Consider the following 11,434-nt stretch of genomic DNA (forward strand, 5'->3'; position numbering starts at 1 on the left):
GAATCAAGAACAAAAATGAACTATTGGGACCTCATCAAGATAAAAAGCTTCTACCCTGCAAAGGAAACAATCAAAAAAAACGAAAGGCAACCAACAGAATGGGAAAAGATAGTGCCAAATATCATGTCAGATAAAGTGCTAGTATCCAAAATACACAAGGAACTCACTAAACTCCATACCCGAAAAACGAATAATCCAGTGAAGAGATGGGCAGAAGACCTGAACAAACACTTCTCCAAAGAGGACATCCAGATGGCCAACAGACACATGAAATGATGCTCAGCATCACTCATCATCAGGGAAATACATATCAAAACCACAGTGAGATACCATCTCACACCAGTCAGAGTGGCTAAAATGAACAAATCAAGAGACTATAGATGCTGGCGAGGATGTGGAGAAACAGGCAGCCTCCTACACTGTTGGTGGGAATGTAAATTGGTAGAGCCACTCTGGAAAACAGTATGGAGGGTCCTCAAAAAACTATCGATAGAACTCTCCTATGACCCAGCAATAGCACTGCTAGGGATTTACCCAAAGGATACAGAAGTGCTGATACATAGAAGCACATGTACCCCGATGTTCATAGCAGCACTTTCTACAATAGCCAAATCATGGAAAGAGCCTAAATGTCCATCACCTGATGAATGGATAAAGATGTGGTATATATACACAATGGAGTACTACATGGCATGAGAAAGAATGAAATCTGGCCATTTGTAGCAAAGTGGATGGACCTTGAGGGTGTCATGCTAAGCATAATAAGTCAGGCAGAGAAGGACAGATACCATATGTTTGCACTCATAGGTCTAACAGGAAAAACCTAACAGAAGACCATAGGGAGGTGAAGGGGGAAAGAGAGTTGGGGAGAGAGACACTAATCATGAGAGACTATTGAATACTGAAAATGAACTGAAGGCTGAAGGGGGAGGGGGAAGGGAGTGATGGTCATGGACGGGGGGCACTTGTGGGGAGAAGCACTGGGTGTTATATGGAAACCAATTTGACAATAAACTATGGTTTTAAAAAAAAGAAGAAGAAAGAGAGGGAGAGACAGAATCTAAAGTAGGTTCCAGCTCTGAGCTGTCAGCACAGAGCCCGTTGTGGCGCTTGAACTCACACTGTGAGATCATGACCTGAGCTGAAGTTGGCCATGTAACTGACTGAGCCACCCAGGCGCCCCCTTTAAAAGTATTTTCTAAACATGAACCTGAATTGCTTGATAAAAATATAACTTTACTTTCAGTGTTTTGAAATATTAAAATGTACTTTAAAGTCATTTAATTTTAATAAAATTTGATGTGCTGATATCAAAAAAAGAGAGAGAAAGAAAAGAATACCCTCCTCTGAAGCCCTGAAATTCCACATGTTCCTTGATCATTTAAAACTGGCTGTCTCTAGAAATCTAACATCATTTGCATAGTTGGATGAGCAGCTGGATGTTGACTGTGTTCAGCTTACTTACTGCTTACCTTACCATCCTTGTAACTGGGAAGTAATCACTAGAACCATCATGCCATTAACCTCCATTGCTGATCAGATGTCCCTCTGGTATACAGTAAATTTTCTCTATAAGTAAAAGGCACGTTTACATTACCCAATTTTGACACCTAATTTTCATCATTTTAGATCAGTGGAATATACTAACAGCCATTCCTTTCAAAAAGAATGTTGCATGTACCCTAAGAAAACAGAAATACTGAGGCAAGCAGATTGATGGTATTTTATACTGAAGAAACAGACCTTTGAACGTTTGCCAGGCTTTGAGGAAGGGTCAGCCAGAGCCCCCCAAAAGGAGGCAGTTTGCCCATCTTCCTGTCAATAACACTTAGCACGCTGAGCTGGTTTATCAGACAGATGGCGGACCATACACCATTATGACCAATACAGTGTTGTCACTCGTGCAGAAGGGTCCCATGGCTGTTAGGCTCCTCTATTACCTCAGACATGGCTCTGTGTGTGTGGCCCTTTACAACTTTGCTGCATAGATTCTATGTTCCCAATGGCAGGAAGGGAACATCGTAGGAGAATTTCAATACGGAAATCAATTTTCAATACTTTCATTCAGCTTTAACAAAAGAACTCTGACTTACCAAAGGTCTGCTAGTGTTACTACCAGCAATGATACAATTAAAATGTTCACTAAATCACAAAACGTTCTTTAAATTTAAGTATTTCAAATATATATTAACCTTCAGATTATGTATAATTTCTTCAGAATTTAAAAATCAGTTTTAAATTGAAATTTAGATTGTCTGAGCCTGAGAGTGGACAGTGAAGGGGAATGCATTTTGTCATTGATTAAAATTGGTAGAGAACCTTTTATTTATTTATTATTTTTAAAAATATTTTACTTTAAGTAATCTCTACACACAATGTGGGGCAGACTTACAACCTCAAGATCAAGAGTCACATGCTCTACCAACTGAGCCAGCCTGGCACCCTCCCTCTGTCTTTTTAAGACCCTTTTAAATTTAGGTGGAGATTTATGATTTTTATCTGAAGCATATTTATATTCATAGGCTATTTAAAATAAGTGCGTATATTTACATACACATATGTATGTATATTTACATACATAGACACTTAAAAACCCAAGAATATGTGAAGTGGTGGTCAGTAGAATGCAGTATGTATATCTGGACTTCTTTTTAAAGGTGAGAAACAAATAGAGACTTAGTAAGAGAAAGTTAATGGGGTGTCTGGGTGGCTTGTCAGTTAAGCATCTGACTCTTGATTTCAACTCAGGTCATGATGTCACAGTTTGTGGGATTGAACCCCTGTGAGCTGACAGGGCAGCGCCTGCTTGGCATTCTTTCCCTCCTTCTCTCTCTGTCCCACTCTTGTGCACACTCAATTTCTCTCTCAAAATAAATAAATGTCTAAAAAAATGTTAAAATACCAAAAGAATTTTGTGAACCCTTTCTCTTTGCATTGGAGAGAAAAAATACAAAGTTGTTAGCTAAAAATTTTTTATTGGATTTGTATAGTTATGATAAATAGGTGGTGAAATTAATCTATAAGAAGAATAAAACTAAGTACTAGAAGTATCTTCTTTCCATAAGTGTTAGTATTTCTGGAAACAGGAGAATTTAAATAGTTAGAAGTGTTAGATAGGGATCAACCTGGAGACTTCTTACTTGAGGTAAGCACTTTAATAATTTCAGGCCTCTTACTGAATGATGGGACTCTGATTTATCTATCTGATCTAGTTACATGTTTATTTCTTTACCTTCAGGTAAACTAAAAGCATGGGGATATACCTAAGGTTTGCCAAGCAATGTATAGTGAAATTGTTATCCTATAGTGGTTTGTCCCAAAACTCATAACTATCCTACTATCACCACCAATAACAAAAGGGAATTCCTCATCCTACATTAGGTTCACATTTAGAAAAGGAATATACCATTCTTTGTCACCTAGCATAATCTATTCAAAAACATTAACAAAATAGTGGACAGGTAAAAACCTTTTATGTGGAGTCAGAAAGGTAGCCACTGGACCAATTCCTTTTGATAATTGGTTTGATATGGGTATTGGCTTACATAGATTGGATTCAGAATATTTTTTTCTTTTCAAGCTGAAGCTGTTTTCATTCACACTTGGGGTCCTCCATCTGTCGATAAAGCCTGTTAGCTCACCACCTCACTGGCTCTGCGGTGCTAGTTTTCCATCTGGTAAAGCCCTAAAGAGAACCCTAGAGTCAGAGAAGCGTGAATCCTATGGGTGCTCTCAACTCTAGGGCTCAGATCCCCAAAGATATGGGGTCTCTTTGAGAACTGGCAAATGTTTAGAAGCAATACATTCCGAACCCATCCATGGGTTCCCCTACACCAGAAAAGATACCTAGTAGTTCAGGCAAAACACTGAGTTAAACTGATTATAAAAAGTCAGCCTATGATGCCCTCCCACTTTTCCTTTTCTTGTTCCTTTATCCTTTCATGGCTAACATTTCACTATTCACTAATGTAATGTAGATATTTACAAATGGTTTCACAGTGCTATGTGATAAATTCAAATTATTTAGAAAATTGGTATAAAAGAAAGAAATGGTTGGGAAAAAAAGATGACCAAAATTTATTACTCAAAAATATGTGCCATAAGATTCTAAACTTTCACTAATGTCAGTCATAAACTGAATGCTGAGTACTAGTTTGCTCCTAGAGAAAAAGTTGATTATTGGTATTCACAAGATTTTTTTTTTAAAAAACACTCCATTGATTTGAGAAAATTAGACATTCCTAGCACAGAGATTTGAAAAAAATTTTTCTCGTGGACTCTCACTAAAAGGACATTGCCTGATGGAGAGAATAAATCCGTAATGATAGCCATCCAGTAACTGCAACAAATTCCATGGGACTACTTCTAATAATGGCCTTCATTAAACTAATAGCAAGTCTTTGAGATGTAGTTCAACAAAAGCAAAATATTGAACTGAATTCACAGTTTTCTATTGTCTGCATTAACCCTCAATTAAAAGTGTTAGTGAGTCTGAATTTACTGCCTGGGAAGTATATGGACTGTACCTCTTTTTCGTGGACAATTAAATACAGACCCATTTGCCTTCATAATCACCTATCCTAGGAGTAATCAGGTTCACATCATTTTAGAAAATGTGACAACTAACAAGACGTGCTTAAACAGAAAGCTACTGGATTTCTTGGGAATGGACCATGGGGCAAGGAAATAGCCATGTATGGATAGGACCAAAACTTTTCTAAAGTAATTAAAATTCTGAATCTAATCCAGATACACACACACACACACACACTTGCAACCCAAACCTCAACTTTCTACAGCAAAAGATAAACCTGAAATCATTTTATCCTGGAAAGATTTTTAAAAAACCATCATGTCACACAAACAGTAATGCATTGGCTTTTCAGTCTTATCTTTTGTGGAAAAGTTTTCCTGAAACAAACTAGCTCTTGTTGACATAAAAATTCTCAATTTTCTCTATCTAGTTCTCTGTTCTACCTTCAGATGAACTTCCCCCTTCTAGTAAAAAGATGCCCACCAGTAATCCCAGGAATATATTTTCTCAGTTAAAAGAAAATTCATCTGTCTTAATAGTAATAGCAAAAGTCCTGGACTTAAATCTAATTGGTCCAGCTTCAATAGAATGCATATCACTATAGTCAGATGGACAAAATTAGCCAGTTCCAGCTCATTTGCCTATACTTGAAATAGAAAGATAGGGAGATGGCAGTTTCATCTGAATGCCATACACCAGGGTCAGCAAACTATGGCCCACAAGTCAGCAACCTTGTGAATAAAGTTTTACTGGAACATAATCATGCCTGTTTTTTCATGTATTGCCAATATCTGCTTTCATGCTATAACAGCAGAGTTGAGTAATTGCAACAAAGATAATATAGTCTGTAAAATGTAGTTACTATCTGATCCTTTAAGAAAAAGTTTGCTGAGCCCTCACATGAACCAGAAATGGGAATGAGTAGTTCTCAAAAGAAAAACAAGGGAGATACATATACATATAAAATATATATAATGCTGACCAGGCAAAACTAATACTACACCACCAAGATAAATTGGTTACAAAAGATATTCCCACATAACTAAGTAACTAATTGATCAGGTACATTGTGGAAGACATTTAAAAAAAAATAGCAAAACTGTTTTGCAAGCCTAATTCAATCCAGAAACATGCTTGTATTCCAAACCACTTGTATATCAAAGGAAATTTCCCCATGAGAAATAATGGGAACTCAGATGACTCATTCCACAACTCAAAAAATGTTCATATAAAATGATTATAATGCTGTAATATAATACAAAATAACAAAGAAAATTAAAAAAGAAAAAGAAAAATAAATAAATTAACCTGCACTTACCTTTGAAAACTTTCCTGGCTGGTGTTAGGGAGATAAGAGAGGAGGGTTATTGTGTAAGACTTTCATTATCACTAATGGAATCATGCTATCTATTGGCTCAATGGAGTCTTTTTCTTTTTATGCAAGGTTAACAAGGAACCTATCCAATGACGCTTGCTTTTGTCTCCTTTTGAGGATTTCGCAGAAATGTGACATTGCACTGTCACTAAACAGATTCATTGCTCTCATTGTTACAGCCCTATTGGGTGCTACTTTGCTACAAAATATCACACTGTTTCTCACATTTTACACATCTCTCTAATTTCATTCTTCTGCCTTTTTCTCCCCCTCCTCTGCAGATAAGATGCAAATGTAGACCTCTTATAAAATCTTGCAATTTCAGCCACTCACATACCTCTTTTGTATTTCTCACTTTTCCTTCTTAACGTCCACTGTAATCATCTCCTTCTTCTTACTACCTTTCTTTTCAACCCTTTTTTGCGTGAGAGCCATTGTGTACCCTCACATGAATGTTAACTACAGTACAGTATTAATAAACTCTTGTCAGGTACTGTATGGCAATAATGTGGTAGAGGAAAGGGTCTCTATCTGCAGGCAGCCTGACCTAGAATGAAGCAAAGCATCCCTAAGCTTACTCTTGTGTGGAAAAGCAAAGAACTTTCCATAGGTGCTTTGAAGTGAAAAAAAAAAAAATACACTAGTGCCAGTTGTGAAGCTTTCCAACAGTCTGAAAAATTACTGATTTCTGACAAACACCACAGCCTGAGACCAGCATCCAAGCATGGGAGATGATCACCCCAATCCCACAGAGAGAGAGAGAGAGAGAGAGAGAGAGAGAGACAGAGACAGAGAACCATTGGCCCAGTTGTGATCATGTAATATTTGGTATCATGTACTACTTGTATTGTAAGACATTACTTGTTTATCAAGTTAAAATCTATTAGAAAAGTTTGCTTATCTTGTGGGATATTCACAGAACAAGTCACTCAAAATCCAAGGTTTACTGTATTTAATTTTTTGAAATTATCTTCTAAAATGACCTTAATTAATGACACTACAACCATTCCATATATATACATGGAAGGTTGCTTAACTTTTTTTTCAAGGTAGGCTATAGAGAGAAACACTTGAATCCAATTCATCTAAAGTGGTATTACAGCATACAAGTTAACAAACCCAAAGAAAGAAGCTTCTTGGTTGATAATGGCCAAGAGAAGGTAATGATGGCTTAGATACATGGCAGACATTGTTGTAGGTACTTTATATATTCTTTTCTCATTTAGTCCTGAGATCAACTCTGTGAGGTGGGTATCATTATCACCATATTATAGATGAAGCTTAAAGAGGCCAAAGAGCTTGCCTTGGCTATAGAAGTTACAGTGGTAGAACTAGCACCCGAATCCATGCTCCCTCTCAATGAGATAGGTGACTCTGTCTTCCTGGGAAAAACAAAAACTGACTCATGGCAGGGTTAACAGAGCCCGAGTCAATCCAGTGTTGATTATTCTGCTGGTGTGCTCTGTTACTGATCTGTGGCTGTTGTCAAGCATCCAAAGAATCTTGGGGCTGTCAGATATTGTACAAAAGTCTCTCTAACAAATGTTATCCTCAAGAACAAATTCTCATTTTGTATGATATGGCAGAAGGATTTGGGTATTTATATGAGTCATCTGGCTCATAATTTAGTAGTAGCCTAAACCAAAGGATGAAGGACTCAACTGTCAGGCTGGAGAACTGGATTTTATTCATGCCTTTGCCAGGTATATGCTACACAAATGTGAAATCCAACCATTATTTTTGACAAGTGGATGAAACTTCATAAACTTCTGAAAAATATTGTAAACACTTATATAGAAAAGAAATCTGGGTACTTATGAAAAGCATTATGTGTTTCAATGCATCACAGCACAATTTTAGAAAAATAGACTTAAGGAGAGTTGTAGAAAACTCAATAGCTTCTTTATTTTATTTTTTTTATTGGCCATTTGGGATATTTATTAATGAAGATCAAACACCCAAAGGGCGGTCCTCAATGCTCATTTCCATGATTTTAAGAGTTGGCCCTTCCATGTCATGACTGCTGTCACCTGGACGCCGTGAAGCTGAAGAGACGGGGAGAGTTCCGTGCTCAGATGACACAGTTCATTCGAGGTCTCCATCTTTTCAGTGTCACTGTCACCTTCAATGACATTCACAGAGGTTTCTTGGTCTGTTAAACCGTCTGAAACAGTTGGATTTTTTTCATCCGAAACGGAAGGTCCGGGATTCGTTTCATCATTCACTTGCTGAATTATAACCCTTTCTGAATACTTGGGTTTGTAGATGGGCAGGAAAAATTCATTCGGCGAAGGGAGTCTCTGGTTCTCCTCCTTCGGTAGGGCCAGCAACATATCCAGAGCTTTCTGGTGTTGTTGACGTTCCTGCTGAATTGTGACATCATATTTACTTTTATAATCATTTTTTTTCTGAATCCTCAGTCTGTTCAAGGTCCAGTACATTCAGCATGTCCATGTCATCCAGCTCGACTAAGTTTTCCTTGGATGCGCAGCCTAAGTCCACCTTCAGGACCCGCGGCAGGTGGCGCATTTTTTCCTCCTCCAAATGATGTTTATTTTGTTTTATGTGTCGCTCAAATAGTCGTTCTAAAAACCTGTTTGAAAATAAACCAAGTTTCAGAATTTCATCTGTTACATCTTCAGTGAAACTCAGATACAAGAGTTCTTCCTCATCAGAGTGGATTTTTCTCTCTGGAGGACACCGCAAAGAATACTGGCATTCTGCCCTTGGTGAGGAACACTGAGGAGTGCCATCTTTCATCTCCTCCCACGGCAGGTCATGCCCTTGTAAGGGTAAGGGAGTTATTTTTTCTTTGGGGTCATAGGTCACACAATTAGATGCCTGCTTTATGTTCTTTTCTGACTCCGTGAAGTTCTTGGTCTCAACTGCCTCAGAATCAGATTTAAAGCTGCTTAAATCAGTCTGGGTTTCAACTTCTATCCGCTGATCTGTGAACTCCTTTTTCCTTTTGGCGGGCGTGTAATATCGGTAATGTGACTGGAAAGATTTTGCGTCTGTTTTTAAAGTGCGTGGAGTGAATGGCAAATGTCTGCTGGAAAAGAGTTCAGAGCGTTTATCCAAAAGGTCCCCACTGGGTGCTTTTGAAATCACTAACTGAAACCGCCGGGTGTTGGGGACCGCGCCCCTGGGCCCCCGGCCGCAGGAAGCTCCGGAGCGCGCTTTCCTAGGCCCAGAGGGGGCGCAGTCCTCGCTGAGCACCGAGGAGCTGGGGCTCTTCTCAGGGCCGTCGGGAGGACTTTCTCCGATCCAGGCAGATGCAGCTGCAGTCTCTCTGAAGAAGTTCCTGGCGACCTTGTGAAGGATGGAAATCCATTCACTTCTCCGAGTAACACATCCTCCTCTTGCGGTTCTCCTGAAGGCTTTTGGAGAGTGTTAAATAATGACTTGGAATGACTTTTAGAGTTGGCCGGCATTGCTGTTTTATTTAGTTTCAACTCCCTTCCACATCGTGCCAGTTCCTTTTTGAGTTTCTCTCTTCGTTGTTGGTCTGCATATTTGACGCTGGCACTCATGCTTAATGGAACTGAAGTCTACCGCAGCATTACTTTTGGTGCTCAAGTGTCCTTTAAGTAGGCACGGAGAACCATGTCTGGGAAGGACAGAGGTTGCTCTGACTCCCCGGCTGCCATCCATGCTTAGATCCTCTTGCAGCCGCGGCGGGGGCACACGGGCCCTCCTTCCGTCCTTCCCCGGGCAGGGCCAGCCCCCGCATCAGTGGACTGGTGTGTTGGAGCCGGCGCCGGGCGGCAGCCCTCAATAGCTTCTTTAGAGCCAAAGGGAAATTTTCAAATGTATGATCACTATTTTAGTGATTTTTTTATAAAACAAATTTTTTATAATGGAAAACTTCAAAGTTATACAAAAGTAGAAAATCATTATGTCATATACCCTATCCTAGCTTAAATATTTATCAACATTTGTCTAATCTTGTTTTATCTACCTTTATTCATACTCAATACTCCACTGAATTATGTTAAAAAGAACTTCAGACATGATATTGCTTCATCCATAAATTCTTTGAAATGTATTTCTAAAAGATAATAACTCTATTAAAAAGAATAATCAAGTATATTGTAGTATAGAGGTGGAATTTAAGGAAAGGTATTAAGCAGGCTGTGTTTTAGCTTATGGGCAAGTAATAAATTGTATCATTTATCTTGAATGTATCAGAGATAAGCTGCTATATAACGACTGCCACTTCAGATAGCTGTGAAATTAGGTGATTAACTAGTTGTTACTTAACCTTCTAATTTCCGTATAAGTCTAATTACATGAAATAGAAGTGGGGGTTTTGATTTTTTACTTTGCTTTTCTGTTTGGAGTGTCATTGTAACTACTGTAGTGTAAATGATGGAAAATAATTGCATATGTTAAAAAACAGTGTTATATTCTAAAAAAATAAAAAATAAAAAATAAAATAAATAAAAAAATAAAGAATAAGCATAATCATTATATCTGAAAAAATAAATGATAAATTCTTAATATCACTAAACAGCCATTTATTGTTCAAATGTCTCTGATTAAGTCAGATGTATGTATTTCATACATCTATATATGTGATTTTTCCTGGAAAATATTTCATATTCAAGACTTTGGTGAATGCCTCTCCATGGTGTTACTTAACAAATTCCTTTTTGCCTTGTATTTCCTATAAAACTACTAATGGATCTAAAAGCTTGATCAGATTTAGGTTTAATTATTTTTTGGCAATAATAAATTATAAAAACCATGTGTCCTTATTGCATCTTACTAGGAGGCACATTATCTGATTGTCTCTCTTTTCATAATGTTAAAAGATTGATTAATTCATTCAGATGTTATCAACATGAATCATCCACTAAAAAGTATGAGATCACTTTTATGGAGGCATATAAACTTCCAAGAAACAAGCTGACAGTTTCAAAAAGGAACAAATTTTTTTGGAAAAGGCTACCTGCCTACTGCTAGCTATGCTGGTTTACAGTCTTCAGACATGAGACTTAGTCACAAATATTCTAAGATGAGGAGTGAAAAAAGAAAAAGGCTAAATTCCCATACTGTGAATAGGGTAAGCAACTTCTCTGGAATACACTTTTTATAATAATTGCTAAAAAAATGAAGTTCAGTGCCAGCACTTTCTCCATTACCAAGTCCTTCGATGTTCCCAGTGTTCTCCCCTATTATTTCACCAAAGGAAAGTTGCTAATGTTATTTATTTATAAAACTAGACTATGCCAGACCAACAGGCTTCTTCTTTTACTTGCGTGACAGGCTTCTTTTACTAGCATGACAGGCCATTTACAATATTTAGCTTCCCTTGCAAATCCAAGGGGCCCGTTGTGCTAGCGGCCTCAATTGCTTTCCACATCAGTTAGTCTGTTGAAAGTTATTTCTGAAACATTTAATATACACAGGCATTGTTCTGGGCTGCGGCAAAACAGGCACAATCCTACCCTCATAAAGTGTTTTAGAGAAAATGCATATTAAATAAGAAATTAAATAAAGAATTAGAATGTGCAAGGTGT

General features: G+C 37.8%; 1 long non-coding RNA gene and 1 pseudogene across 1 annotated transcript in view; both read right to left on the bottom strand.

Moving 5' to 3' along the window:
* Positions 1–1,809, bottom strand: part of LOC115286957 — a 3,095-nt gene extending 1,286 nt beyond the window's left edge. The window contains exons 1-2 of the long non-coding RNA XR_003906341.1: positions 1,744–1,809; positions 1,473–1,569 (exon numbers count right to left, since the gene is read on the bottom strand). This is a non-coding gene — a long non-coding RNA (uncharacterized LOC115286957). The remainder of the gene's footprint in view (positions 1–1,472; positions 1,570–1,743) is intronic.
* A 5,980-nt stretch (positions 1,810–7,789) lies between these two features.
* On the bottom strand, positions 7,790–9,622 carry LOC115281270 (annotated as a pseudogene).
* Between the last annotated feature and the right edge of the window lie 1,812 nt (positions 9,623–11,434).

This window comes from Suricata suricatta, chromosome 1, assembly GCF_006229205.1.
Source record: "Suricata suricatta isolate VVHF042 chromosome 1, meerkat_22Aug2017_6uvM2_HiC, whole genome shotgun sequence".
Taxonomy (NCBI): domain Eukaryota; kingdom Metazoa; phylum Chordata; class Mammalia; order Carnivora; family Herpestidae; genus Suricata; species Suricata suricatta.